The 14,361-nt window shown below is 59.3% G+C and overlaps 1 protein-coding gene across 4 annotated transcripts in view; it reads left to right on the top strand.

Annotated features, from left to right (window-relative positions):
* Positions 1-14,361, top strand: part of CBFA2T3 (CBFA2/RUNX1 partner transcriptional co-repressor 3) — an 87,599-nt gene that overhangs the window by 32,794 nt on the left and 40,444 nt on the right. The window contains exon 1 of one of the 4 annotated variants that reach the window (XM_036012403.1): positions 16-421. The exons of 2 other annotated variants lie outside the window; for them this stretch is intronic. The gene's annotated coding sequence lies outside the window, so the exon portion shown is untranslated. Of the gene's footprint in view, positions 1-15; positions 422-14,361 lie in introns of those variants that run through there. One more of the 4 variants, XM_028501915.2, reaches the window with a different exon arrangement.

The following is a 14,361-nucleotide window of genomic DNA, read 5'->3' as shown; positions in this document are numbered from 1 at the left end:
AGCGGCAGCGGCGGGGGGCAGGAGGCGGAGGCGGAGCGCGCGGGGCGGGGGCCGCGGGGCCCTGTGAGACAGTCGGGCGAGCGCGCGGCAGCGGGAGCCGGGCGCCCGCGAGCCAAAGGCGCGGCGGCTGGACCCGGCGCGGCCGCGGAGGCCAGAGACCGCCCGGGGCGGTGCTCGCGCTTTGTTCCCGCTCGGGCAGCGGGGCGGGCGGAGCGAGCAGCCTGAGCCCAGCCGGGGAATGGCCCAGGCGGCCGCCCCGCGCGCCTCGGCCCCGCCGCGCGCCTGATTCTGGCACGGCGGGAGAAGACGGCGCGTGGATCGCCCCCAAGTTACGGAGGTGGGGACCGAGTTCGAAGGAAAAGCCACTTCAGGAGCCAGGTCGCGACAGTGCGATCGCCTCCATCCGCCGGACCTCCGGACCGTAAGTGCCCCGTCCTTCCCGCGCGCCTCCTTCGCTGTCACCCGGACTTCTCTCCGGCTGCCGTCCTGGGATCTTCTTGCAGCCCTTCTGGCAGCCGCGCCGAGTGCACCGGCGGCCCTCAGCACCCCCCTCCCCACTTTGCAAAGTTGGAGCCCATGGCAGGGTGGGGCCAGACCACTCAGCGCCCACCCACTTGGGCTGACTGTCATCCCCACCGCCGTGCCCCCCAGGTGAACCGGGAGCTTGACCGCCGGGGATGTGGTCAAACTTAAGGTGGGAACTGCGTGTGGAAGGCGGAGAGTCCCGCAGGCTCCCCTGACATATCTGGGCTTCCTGACAAAGGCCCTGGGCCAGGTGACCGGGGATGGGAGGGGGCGCAAAGGGCGACCCTAGGAGTGATGGAGGTGCCGGTGACCTGGCTGAGGAAGGTGGTCAAAGCTCCCTCGAGCGCTTCCCTCTCTTGTTTTGGTCCGTGGCTCCGTCCTTCAGGAGAGTGGTGGTCAGGAGTTAGGCCGTCTTGGGGTGAAGTCTTCGCAGACACCCCCAGGGGGTCCTGCCCACTCTGAATGAATGGGGAGGGGCTTGAAAGCTTTCCGGGGTCCTGACAGCCCGCGGTGCCTCGGCGCAGCCCAGTGGCAGCGATTATGCTCACACCCTTTGGGGCCGGTCCATCTGCGTGCAGGGCAGGCTGGGAGCCAGGCTGTGGGAAGGGCAGGGAGGGAGGTGTGAGCCGACGTGGAGGGACAGATGGCTGGAAATTCAGCCCTAGATGGGGTTACATGAAGCAGAAGACAGTGGGGCTGGTGGCAAGCCTCGTTGTGAGCCACTGTCCTCCGTATACAACCCCCAGCTGTCCCTCCTTCCAGCCTCTGGGAACTGTGTGTGTCCTGGGCCCAGGAGCCACGGAGAAGTGGGTAGACCCCCGTATTTGTGGGAATATGCACCTTTTCCTCCCCCCCAGAACTGTATTCCCCTTTATTAGAGCTAGGGCCTGTTCCAGAGGCCAGGGAGAAAAATATTTCCTTTGAGAACAGAGGAGACCTTATGCGCTGGTGTGTGGCGAGCTGAATAATCGTCGGGCCCTGTCTTTGGCCCTGTGGCCAGGACGCTGCCTCATTATGTCTGACTGGGCGTGTGTTTCCTCCCCTAGACCCAGAGACAGGAGGTTCCCAGGGTGGCCACCCCCGGAGGACAGGGCTTGGCTGGGAACAAAGGGGGGTAGCTATTCTGTGTGCTAGCATTACAAGTTGCTGCAAGGGTCGAGAAACTTCTTGAGGCTGAGACCCCTGGAGAAAGGTGGGCTGTGCCTGAGAGGGTCCCTCCCTCACCTGTGCCAGAGGCAAGGTGGCCCCTGGCACCCTGGCTGCAGCACAGGGACAGGAGGGTCCTGCTCTCAGTTCCCGGGGAACAGTTGTTCATAGAAAGCTGGCACTGTGACGTGCACTGGGGTCAAGCTGCATCCTTTGCCCCACCCCACCCTTCTGTCCTCTGGACAAGGAAAGCTCAAAAACTCAGCAGGGCCCAGCAGGCGCAGGGTCTGTTCTGTGCAGCCAGTGCTGTCATGCCCGCACAGCAGCACTCTCTGGGGGGCTGGTGGCCAGGCTACTCTCATGCGTTGAAAGGGAAAAGGAGAGAAAGAAGATAAGCGTAAGCAGCGGGGACAGATGTGGCATTCCGTGCTCCCCAAGAGCTAGGCAGACTCCGGGGGGGGGGGGGGGGACATCACATTAGGGCCAATTTTCTGGCGGAATCCGACTCTCTCTGGTGGTGCCTTGATCTGTGTGTGATGGGAGGAAGGGACAGTCGCATGTGTGGTACCTGCTTGCTCACAAGCCCAGCTGGGGCTGGTGGGCTGGAGGACTTCAGCAAGGCATCTCCCTCCAGGACCCTCTGGGGCCGCCTCAGGCCACCCACCAGCCCTTTCGGTCTGCACGCTCTTCCTCTGTCACCAGGTTATCCACATAATTGAGTTACCACCTCCAGGAAATCTCTCTGATTTGGCTCCACATACTTTCATTTCTGCATGACTGGAAGAAATTAATTTTCCTTCCTACGCAAGGATCTGGAGACGCCGGAAGGCTGGGTCACTAATCCAAAAGATTCAAGCCAGCAGGGCTGCCACTTCTCAGAGGACCAGCCAGCCGATTATCCCCCAGGGCAGCAGGAAGGGTGGGGTCTGAGCAAAGCATTTCCCTGCTTCCCAAAACCTTCCTGGGGCTCCTGGCCTACCTCCCCCTTCCCTGTGGCTTCGTGAGCAAGTGGTGTTTGAGGTCATGTGATTCATCCTCAGCCTGCTGTGGCTCCAGGATACTCAGGGTAGTGGTTGAATTCCGCTGACCTGAGTCGCCTCCCCTGTCAGTGAGTGGGGTGCACACATGTGTGTGTTAGGGATCCAAAACAAGGAAGAGGCTTTGCAACCCACCTCCCTGGGGTATGCTGAAGAGCTAGCTGCATGTAGTAGGTGCTTCGTGAAGGGAGCTCTCAGGGAGGGAGCTGGCATTTCCATGGGGCAGCTCTGTCCTGCTCATTGCCTCCTGCACTCGGCTGCCCACTGCACTGCTCTGACCAGCCCATGCCATCTGTCAGTCACATCAGCACTGAGTGTCAGCACCTTGTTGAGAGGTTACTATTGGCCGAGCCCCACTCAGCACTTGCACTCACTGTCTGAGTCTGAACGACACCTGCAAGCCTGGTGGAACCTTCCCTGTTTCACAGATGCCCAAGAGAGGTGCAGGCTCTTCAGGCCCAGGAGGGGAGTCTGGGTTCTGACCGTCCCCTCCCTTCCCCACACAGCATGAAAATGGCCACCTGGCTTCTGGCCCCCACTGCTGTGCTGGCTTCCCTTTGCCTGAGGCCCTCCTGCCCTCATCCCTGGCCTTCCTCTCAGCATTCCTTCTGCACCTGTGGGGACAGGTGGCTGGCTGTTTTGTGTTGACAGGGGTTAATGCCTCAGATGTCGGAACTCCCACCTGGACGGGCCTCAGGCATGGGACGCACAGCTGGGACGCACAGCTGGGACTGACACAGAGGGTTCCTGAGGTCGGGGGGAGGAAGAGCACCTCTGCCCTGGCCAGGTCACGGGTGCCCAAAGCCAGCCCCGTCCCAGCTATTGCCAGTTCACACTGGAGCTGGGAGAGGATCGTTGCTGTCCGAGGCCCTTGAGAAGCTGCTGGACGTTGTCTGGCGTCCAAACGGGGCATCCCATGGATAGGAAGGAAGCACGTCTGGGCAGCTGGTGTCACCTCCCAGGCCTGGAAGGAGGTGGGTGGCCTGAACTCTGTCACTTGTAATGCAAGAGTACAGCCTTGCCATGATTTCACTTACTGCCCAGAACTAGCTCCAGGCAGTAGCCGTCACCGGCTGCCCATTCACGGAGCAGACAGCGAGGGGACACCTGTGCCGTGTGCACCAGGCAGGGGCAGAGCAGTAATAACACAGTACCGACAAAAACTCACTGTGCTAGGCTCTGTGTTGTCACGCTCCCTGGCATTTGACCTCATAACAACCCTGAAAGTAGGTACCCTGGCTGACTCATTTTCCAGACAGGGATGCTAAGGCCAGAGAGGCTCACGAGAGACAGGTGGGCAGGCTCCACACTGCTGCTCCCATAGGGTGGAGGTTGGCCAGGCTCCTGGAGCTTTCTCTGTTTGGAACCCTGACCGCCAGTATGGGGGCCCCAGGCACGTGCTCACTCAGAGCGAGCCACTGGAGATCTGATGTGCACCCACGCCTGAAGCCACTGCCTGGTCCAAGCAGGGGCAGGAGGAGGCTGGGAGGTCCTGATTGGTGGGTGTGGCCTTGGAGGGCCAGGGCTCACTGGGAGCAGTGGAGAGGGGTTGGCAGGCTCTTTTCGGGACTGTGTAACACGGCCTCCAGGAGAGTGGGTCTCCCAGGTCCCGGCCAGGCTGGGCAGGCACCACGCTGTGTATTACAAGAAATCAGTCACTCGCTGGCTTACTTTGGCTCATGCTTGCGGCTCTCGGTCTCCTCGGGACTGTTTGGAACAATGAACCGCACCTCCAAATCTTTCCCTGGGGTCTTGTCCCCAGTCTTACAGGCAAAAAGAACAGGTCTGTTTCTACTTCTGTGGTCCCCCAAGGCTGGGACCTCCTCCCCTTTACATGGGGCCCGGACGAGGCTGAATGGAGGGCAGGGGCTGCAGGAGAAGGCCCAGCCCCCAAGCGCCTCTGAGGGCCTCCTTCAGCCAAGAACACTAATGCAGGCAGGGCTCTGCTGTCTGGAAACAAATTCCTGGAGTGGAAGCCGCCCTTGCAGCATCAGTGGAAAGACCCAGGCACAGACCTGGCATCCAGGATGGAAACTCATGATGACAAAAGTGATAAATAATTGGTACCTGGTTCCCACTTCTGAGTTCACAGCCAGACCCGGGGCGTGGGGCGCAGGGCTGGGCTGGAGCCTCAGGCGTGCGAGAACCAGGACACGCTTCCCGCCGCGCTGTGTGCAGCTTGGTTTCCTGCAGCAATAAAACAGAAGTTAAGACTTCTGCTTTTTGTAATTCGTGGGACCTCACGGTGAGCCAGATGTCACTGGAAGGAAAACAAAGATGCGTAATAAGGAAGATGTCTCTTCGCCAAGGCGCCAGCGCCCCCTCTGCTGCTCAGCCACATGCTCTCGGCTGCCTGCCTCCGTCCTGTTCGCTGTCCACACACACTGTCAGCCTTCCAGAGCCCGAGGTGCTGGGAGCCACCCGGGCTGCCCCTGGGGCCAGGAGTGGGCAGACGTGGCAGCAGGAGGTTTGGAGAGGATGTCCTAGCTCTGGGCATTCTTCTGTTTACTTGAGCAGAGGAAAGTCCACAGTGAGGGCAGGGCGGGAGGAGGACAGGCAAGACAAAGGGCCTCTGGACCTCTCAGGAGCAGGTCAGGAAAAGTGCTTGCACACCAATGGCCCTGGCTGACATGTGGGACTCACAAGGAAGCTCTCTCCCTGTGGCCCTGACCTGGGAGCAGCCAGGAAAGGGAAGTCCTTTGGCTGCCCCGGGTCCCTCTTACAGGCAGGGAGGGGAGGTGTTGACAGGCAAAGGGGGGTCTTCAAGACCAGAGGAGGCCACAGCTCCCAGCTCAGCTCCAGGAACCCCTTCCCCATTCTCTGAGGCAGTGGGGAGGGCAACAGGCAGCAGGCTGGCTTCTCTGAGTCCCACTGGCTGGATCTGAACCCCCGATTCCTCTCCCAGTGGCTGCGTGACCATCAGCAAATCACTCACCCTCTCGGCATCTTTGGTTTCAAAAGCAAAATGCAGACACAGGGCTCCTGTGTCCTCAGGTTGTGATAAGGTATGAAAGATCCACGTGTGTCTGACTTGTGGTTTCTGGCTCGTGGACGTGGTGTCACATCTGCCACAGGGGGCGGGGCACCGTGTGTGCTGTCCTGGGGCTCACTGGCCGGTGGGGCATCAGACGGCTCTGCACTCGGGCACTGTGTCTCCCTCCCTGCCTGCCAGCCCGTGCGCCGGCCTCCTCCTGCACAGCCCAGGCCCCTGTGCCTGCTGACGCACCCCCTCACATGGGAGGACACAGCAAGATCAGAGCCCAGCTCTCTGTGCCCTGTGCCCCCTGAGGACACAAGCTTTACTCCCTTCCCTTTCACAGCGAGGACCCTGAAGCTGGGGTCATCACTCCTTATAGCTGCTTGGTGGCAGAGGTGGGGTTTCCACTCGGGAACCTGGTCATCTGATTGTAGAACCTCTGTGTTTCTGCCATAGCAGGTCCCCAAACAGCTGGTGGTGACTTCTCCCCAAGCCTTGCTGTTCCGAGGTCCTGGTCTCCTGCCAGAGGGGCAGCAGCTCCTCTGTGGACCACAGCCGGACTATCCCCCTGGCCTCAGGAGCCCTTGTATGTGTGACTGTGCCCGTGGGTGTGTGTGAGTGTGCGCATATAGTGTGTGTGCATGTGCAGGTGTGAAAACCAAGCAGAAGACGGAAGTGTGGCCTCCACTTGACCTCAGTGGGGTGCTCACAGGGGAGCCCAGGCCAATCTAGGCAGCCAGAGCTGGTAACAGCCAAAGCGTGTTTGCTGGATTTCAATCCCCAGCTGCTTGCTCCAGCCCAGCTGCACTGTGACAACATGGCAACTTTGTCTAAGTGTGACTGAGGGTCGGGCGGGAGCCGGTATAGAAGTCAGAGCAGACTTGCCCCACCCAGAATCCCACACCCCAGAGACCTAAGCCAGTGTCCACTGCAGGGACCAGCAAAGGCCTTATCTCTGGGCCTCTGTCACACACACCCACATGGACATCTCAGGACATCTGTTACTACACACCCGCATGGACAGTCTCAGGATGTCAGTCACTACACACCCACATGGACAGTCCCAAGATGCCTGTCACTACAGAGCTACGCGGCCTGTTGCAGGGTGCTTGTCAACACACTATTACATGGACAGTTCCCAGATACCTGTCACTATGCACCTACATGGGTTCTTGCAGGACACCTGTCACTCTACATCTACATGGTCTTTCCCAAAATGCTTGTCACTGCACACCTATGTGGACTGTCCCATGATGCCTGTCACTAGATATCCACATCACTGTCCCAGGACGCCTGTCACTGTACATCAGCCTGGGTTTGTCATGGGACAGCCTAGTTGTGGGGTTCGGATGCCCAAACTCTAAACCAGCTCACCTGCTAGCCCTTCACTGTGGTGTTTTTGTGGCTCCTTGGAGCTTTAGTTTCTTCCTGTCCACATAAAAACCTCCTTTGGAATTTCAACAACCGTGGCTGCCACACACCTGGTCACAGCACGTGGCACAGTCTGGTCGGGTGGCTCCCTTTCTCTTTCTGAGTCAAAGGCAGAGCCTGCAGTGGCCCTGAGAGCTTCTAAGCTGGGGAGATAACTGTGAAGTCCTGGACTCGGTAAACCTTGATGTCACGTGGTCAGAGGGCTTTTATCTGATTCCCAGAGGCCTGAGACCCCTCCAGGTGCCCCGCAGCCCTTTCCTGTGTGGTGTGCCTCACGTCACAGTGGCCTTCAGCCCGGTTAGACCTCCTGGTTCAGGAGATTACTTGGGCAGGCCATCCCCTAGGGCCCCTCCCGGCCTGCTAAGGGCATGCCTGCATATGTGGGGGGGGGGGGTCTTTAGATAAAGACAATAAGACACCCACACCACCAGCCCAGAGCAGCCGCCCTCCCTGCGCAATTGCTCAGTTCCCCGTGGACAAGAGCACAGACCCTGGAGGGAGGGCAGCTGTGACTTTCCCACATCAGCGCCGCCCACAGGTAGGCCCCAGCCCCTGTGAGAGGAGGGTCAGCCTGGTCCCTCACACACCTGTGTCCCTCACACTGAGCTCGGGCCTCCCAGTCCTGTGCGGTCAGAACACGGGCAGGCTCCTGGAGGGAGAGGATGGAGGGGCTGCGGCCTCCTGTCTCAGTCTCCGCACTGGGTTTTTTACATTGTGCTAAAATACACAGAACATAAAATTTACCATCTTAACCACTTCTAAGTATTTGGTGGCAGTGAGTACCTTCACATTGTTGTGCAGCCATGGACCCCCTCCACCCACAGACCGTCTCGGCTTCCCAAACTGAACCTCCGTCCCCATCAGACACCAACCCCCACCCCACCCCCCAGGCCCTGGTGACCATCACTTCGCTTTCCATTTCTGTGGATCTGACTTCTCTCAGGACCTTGTAGGAGTGGGCCCATGTGTTTGTCTGTCACTGGCTCATCTCACTGAGCATAGTGTCCTCAGGGTTCGCCTGCGTCGTAGCCTGTGTACAATGTGCCTCTTCTTGAAGGCCGAATACTATTCCATTAGACGGAAGGGCGCGTCTGGTTCATCCCCTCTTCCGCTGCCGGACACTGGAGCCGCTCCCCCTCTGGCTGTTGTGAACGATGCTGCTACGAGTGTGGATGTTCTTAATTCTTTTCGCTGTGCACCCAGAAGTGGAATTGCTGGGTCGTGTGGTAGTTAGTTCTATTTTGAATTTTTTGAGGAACCTCCATTCCACTGTTTTTAACCCTTTTTGGGTGTGCAATTCAGTGGCATTGCACATTCACGATGTTGTGCAACCATCACCACCGTCTAGTTCCCCGAAATTTTCACTACCCCCAACAGAGACCTCACGCCCATTTGTGCTCACGCCCCTCCCCCTCCCCCGGCACCTGGCAGCCACTAATCTTCCTCTCTCTGTGGATTTGCCTGCTCTGGACATTTCACAGAAGTGGGATCACACAACCTGTGGCCTCTGTGACCGACTTCTTCCACTCAGCACGATGCTCCTGAGTCTGTCCATGTCACACGTGTCTGCACCTCGCCCTTTTCTAGTGACGGACTAAGCTTTGACCCCACGGATGGGCACGTTTTGTGTGTCCGTCAGCAGCTGATGGATATCGGGACTGTTCCGACCCTTTGGCAGTTGTGAATAATCTGTTGTGAGCATTTATGTGCAAGTTTTCCTGTGGACACGTGCATTTAGTTCTTTCAGTTATCACCCTCGAAGAGGAACTGCTGGGTCCTGTGGTTACTCTAGGCTTAAGTCATTGTCCACTGGGTTTCAAGGGGTGAGCGAAGCGGAGCCACCTGCCCTGATTGCTCGGGCTTCCCTGCATGGGTCTCTGGGTCCTTCCACAGCCTGTGAGAGTGGTCACGGCCATCGTCTTTTCACAGGTGTCCACGCCATGGCCTGGGGTGGTGAACACAGTTGCCCAGGGTCACTGGCTGGTGGGGACGCCCTCGCCAGGTGCTTGGAGAGGACTGTTTGAACAGCAGCAGCTAGTCTGCCTGCAAGCTGTCGCTGTATTTGGTTCCACAAACAGTTAGTATCTCCCCATTACCTGCGTCTAACCTCCGTGGCATGAACAAGACTCTGCATCTGGTCTCTCGGCTTCTATCCTTGCCCCCTCACCTGGGAGGTCACTTGAGGTCCTCGCATGGCAGCCAGAGGGATCTCCTTCAAAACCAGTCAGATGTGGCCCCTCCAGGGACAGACCAAATTGTCACAGTGGCTTTGAGGCCACACAACACCCCCGCCCACTCCGTTTTTCACCGAAATCCACCTTTCCTGCTGTTTCCCAAACTCGCAGGCATGCGGCCACCCAGGGCCTTCGCACTGGCAGTCCCTCTGCCTGCAGTGCTCCCCCCCCCCCCCCGACACCGGCATGGCTCCCGCCTGCCTCTACCAGGTCTCGCTCAAGGGTCTGCTTTCAGTGAGTGCCCGTCCCTGCTGCTTCTCCACAGCACCCCCCACTGTCCCTGTGCTGTGCCTTTTCTTCTGCACGTCACGGCTCGTCTCCCTCCTAGAAGGTCAGTTCTGCGAGGGCAGGACTTCTGTCTGTGTGTTCGCCCCCACGCCCCAGTGCCCAGAGGAATGGGAACGGGTCCCACCTGGCCCCCACCCCCTGCATCTCACAGCACTGATGCCCAGGGTCCCTTGCTGGTGGGGACGCCCTCACCAGGTGCTTGGAGAGGCTTGTTTGAACAGCAGCTCGTCTGCCTGCAAGCTGTCACTGTATTTGGTTCCACCAACAGTTATCTCATCACCAAGTCTGTTTCCCAGCGCCGGCGTCACCGGGACGTGCCCTCACGGGGCCATGGAGAGGGATCAGCAGAGGGTCAGCCTGGGCGGTCTGCACACCTGACATTGTGCACCCCCTAGCAAGTGTTTCTTGAGGGCTCGGTCAGGCCAGTCCTTTCTCAGAGGCAGGGCAGGGCACGTCCCCACCCCGAGTGATCCCAGAAACACTTGCCAGAAGGGACGTCCGCGCTTACAGAGGAGCCGTCCAGTCCCTGTAGCTGTAGACCAACCACCACCCCCAAGCACGGAGGGAACAACCATGCACCCACCATGTGCCGGGGTGCTTGGGTCAGCAGTTTGGACAGGACCTGGTGTGGATACTGTGTCTCTGCCTCGGGATGTCTGGGGCCTCGGCCACTGGCCGTGGCCGTTGGGACTACCCGCACAGGAGGCCTGGTGATGCCTGCATCCCGGGTTAATGTTGGTGCCAAGTACGGCGGCTGTTAACAGAGCACTTCCGTACGGCCCCTCCCCCAGCCGCCCAGAACAGGGGACTCCTCATACATAAGGAGCCCATGGAGCATGGGTGGGAGGGGACTGGAGCCCACCTCCTTCAGCAAGATGCCAAAAAAAGTGTGGAAGCTGTCAGACATGAAATCAGGACAGGACCCTGGCAGTGTGGCCCGCAGCAGCTCATGCAGCTGCTGTCCCTTTGGGCACCCCAGGCTGACCCCACACAGGGCAGGAAGCCTGCGGAGAGGTCCCTGGAGAAGCACAGATAGACCTCCCCCTCCCCCAATCTATCTGGTCACAAGGAATAATCGGAACACCTAGATCCTGGCCAGAGTGCACAGGATAATCACTGTTCACTTCTCTCCAAATCTGAAGGCAGTGTGGCCTTCCACGTGCAGCAGAAATCCAGTCCCTCCTTCCTCCTCTGACCACACGTCACAGTGGGGGTCTGGACGGTGGACCACAGTGACGCCAGTTTCCTACTGTGGTCTCCTCCCTGACGGAGTCCCAGCAGGCTGACTCTGGGGTGGGGGTGGGGGTCACCGTTACTCAGCCTGTGAGATGCTGGCAGGCGCTGGGTGACACAGTTGAGACGAGTCTCCCATTGGAATGCAGCTGGTGTGGGTGCGTGTCTACCCCTTTCACAAACAGCCATTGAGCATGCAGACCACTGCCCTCAAGGGGCTGCTGCTCTGTGTGGAGAGAGACAGACAATAAATGAAGGAGACGGGTGACATTTTCTCCGCCAAGGGCCCCAGGGAGGGTCACAGGCTGGCTGAGAATTTGCTGACCAGTCAGGCCCAGCCTTCCTGATAAAGCGACAGTGAGCTGAGGCCTGGAAGGGGAGGGAACCAAGTGGCCATCAGGGCACAGCCTCTCTGGCACAGGTGATGGCAGCACAGAGGCCCGGAGGTACCTCTGAGGACCAGGGAGGGGGACTGTGGGTGCAAAGGTGCAGGGAGGGGGGCAGGGAGATGACAAAAGGCCAGGAGCCAGTGGTGGGCCCCGAGGGCTTTGTCTGGCCGGAGGCCGCACGAATGCTAAAGCCAAGAAGACAGTGTTTCCTGCGAGCCAGGCCCTGTCTTATCATCCCGTGGGGTCTGCCTGACCCGCCCCCCTGGTAACTACATGGCAGCAACCCATGTCTGAGCCAGACCGGCACCCACAAGCCTTCCAGATGGCACCCTCAGCTTGAGGGGCCTGTGGGGACCCTTTGGGTTAACCAAGCCCCTCTGTGCAAGAGCCTGTGGTGAGGCCCCACAAGGGCAGTCCTGCTGGCCTGTCTTGTCCTCCACCCCACATCTGGTGGGTTCGGGCCTGACCCATGCCCTTCCTAAATAAAGCTCTTGGCTGACCACAAGTCATCTGTGTTGATGTGACACGTGGCAACCCTCCATGTCAAAACATTTCCCCTAGTTTGGCCTGGTGACCACCACCAAGCGAGAGGAGGTGGAGGGATGGCTGTTTGTCCCCTGAAACCTGCACTACACAGTGATGGGCACAAGGTGGACATTGCAGAGACCAGACAGGGCCTACGGGCATTCTGCTAGAGTTTGGTGCTGGAGGGGGAGGCTCGTCCAGCTCGATATTAGAGGAGAAATTCATTACCCCTTTTAGGAGCCAGAATAACCCCGACCTGCCCCTCACCGGTGGGCACTGGGCATGTTGCTCCTCTGATCAAACCCACTCACCCCAGCTGCTGGAAGCTCTGTGTCCTGGATGGAGAGTCTCATCTGAGTGACGGGGAGAGTGAGCCCTGCAAACATGCCTGGGGCGTGCACCGCAGCGGGGCCACCCTGCTGCAGGAACCCTCTTCCTACCGTGTCCAGGGCCCACTGGCAGGGGCCGGCCAGTGTGAGGACACTTTGGAGACGGACAGGGAGCCTTGCCTTTGCCCATTGTCCTCCTCGGCCTTAGAAACAGCCCTACGAAACTTTCACCCCCACCCTGGGTGGGGAGGGTGTGTGCCCCACAGCCTGGGCAGCAGCCGGGGCCTCCCCACTTCCCAGCCTCGGGCAGGCTGTACTTAGGGGCACCTGGACATAAGAGTGCAGTGGCCCCAGAAGTCAATATAGCTCTGGAGCCTCCAGAAAAATGCATGGCCCAGGTCTCGACATGGCCTGGCCCAGCCCATCTGGGGTCAGAGGAGAAACACTGGAACCAGTGGGGTGGCCTCAGGCATGTCCCCACCCTGTCAAAGCCTCAGTTTTTCTTGTTGTCAAATGGGAGACGGCAGCCCCCAACAGCCTCTCAGCCTCTTGCCTTAGGATGAGAAGAATGTGAGGAAGGCCCCCTCGACTTGCGCCCCCCGCCCCACAAAAAACCCCTGAGGGCTGTTTTGACTCAGCAGATCTCCTTAGAGGTTCTGAGACCATTTGGTGGAAAGAGTCAAAACATCCAGAAGGTTCCCGCACTTGGGAGGGAGGCAGCGGAGCCTGGCTCCTCGCTCTTCTCCCCCAGAGCAGCTGCCACCGCGGCTGCACCAGCCTCAGGCCCATCTGCCTGCCTGGCACCTTCCCAAGACTAGGGGGAGGGGCCCAAGCAGGGCTGGGCACGGACCCTCTGCTGCTGGGGACACAGCCTGCTATTCTGGGGCCGGGGGACGAGGGCTCACGGGCAAGGCCACGCCGAGTGCCCCCCGCAGGCTCTGGCCCCCCTGCCGTGGGAACCAGTGCGGAGGTTCTGCCTGGGGGCTGGGGCAGCATGTGGACACTCGGAACTCTGGACTTGGCCACAGTGAGTGCTCCCTGATCGGTGGCTTCTAGTTTCTCCCAGGGCTGTCCCCCTATGTTACTGCCCACCCCACTGCCCTCGTCACCCATGAGAGGTGGCGAACATCACTCTGTGACTCTGGATGAGAAATATTCAGCCAGCTGGGATGCAGGTTTTGAGGTCAACCTCCCCTAATTCATTTACTCAACAGGTAAATTCCTTGCACCAGTTGTTTCACACAGACAGGTTACCGGTAAGCCTTTGTCCAAGGTCACTGGGGTTTAACCTAACGGTGCCGCTATCTCCACAGCAGACGTGACCTGCCCAGCCCTTTACTCGGCACTCGGGTGGGGGTGGTGCTGGACCTGGGATCCCCACAGTCTGTGTCCTGCAGCCATCTCCAATTCGAGGTCCCAACCAGCAAGTCTCTGGGCTCCTCCCTGCAAGCAGGGAGGCCTCCCTGATGTCTGGACCACCCAGGGCCGTGGGACCACCAGCGGGGTGTTTCTCGCCCAAAGGACAGGCCTTGGGGATGGACTCTGCTTCCTGGCTGCCCCTCACAGAGCCTCCCCGGTGTGGGCACCGCCCTGGCTATGTCGGTGAGCTGGTCCAGGACTGCTGCTCTGACCTGGGGAGCTCCCCAACACACCGTGGGACATCCGCAGCCCTTAATGATTTTACTGCTATTAGGCTACTTTATTGCTCAAATTGGTTAAAAGGCTCCAGAGAAACAGACGACCCTTACAATGGCTGGTGGGTGCTGAAAGGAAACGTGCGTTGCCCTGGCCGGGTGGCTCAGTTGGTTGGAGCGCCATCCCGTACACCAAAGGTTGAGAGTTTTCTCCCTGTTCACGGCACATACCTAGGTTGTGGGTTCAACTCCCATTTGGGGCATATATGGAAGGCAACTGATAGATCTCTCTCTCTCTCTCTCTCCCCACCCCACCCCTCTCTAAAATCAATGAGCATATCCTCAGGTGAGGATTTAAAAAAGAAGAAGAAAGGAAGGAAATGCATTGCAGAAGGCCCGAAAGAGGCTGCTGTCTCATCTAGGTCTCGAGGTGCAAGTCCCCCAGCCAGGAGTAGGGTGGGCCCACGGCAGCTCGGGAAACCACCAGGCAGCATGCTTGGGTGTCAGTTTGGAGGCCTGCCTGGAAGGGGAGTCAGGCAGGGCGCAGAGGGCAGAGTGGGCTACAGGAAAGCCCCAGAATCCTCACATTCACACTTCAAGGCAGGGGTGAGGG

The sequence above is a fragment of the Phyllostomus discolor genome, chromosome 12, assembly GCF_004126475.2.
Source record: "Phyllostomus discolor isolate MPI-MPIP mPhyDis1 chromosome 12, mPhyDis1.pri.v3, whole genome shotgun sequence".
In the NCBI taxonomy this organism is placed as follows: Eukaryota; Metazoa; Chordata; class Mammalia; order Chiroptera; family Phyllostomidae; genus Phyllostomus; species Phyllostomus discolor.
Note: the sequence above shows the minus strand (reverse complement) of the source record. Positions and strands in the feature narration are given on the sequence as shown.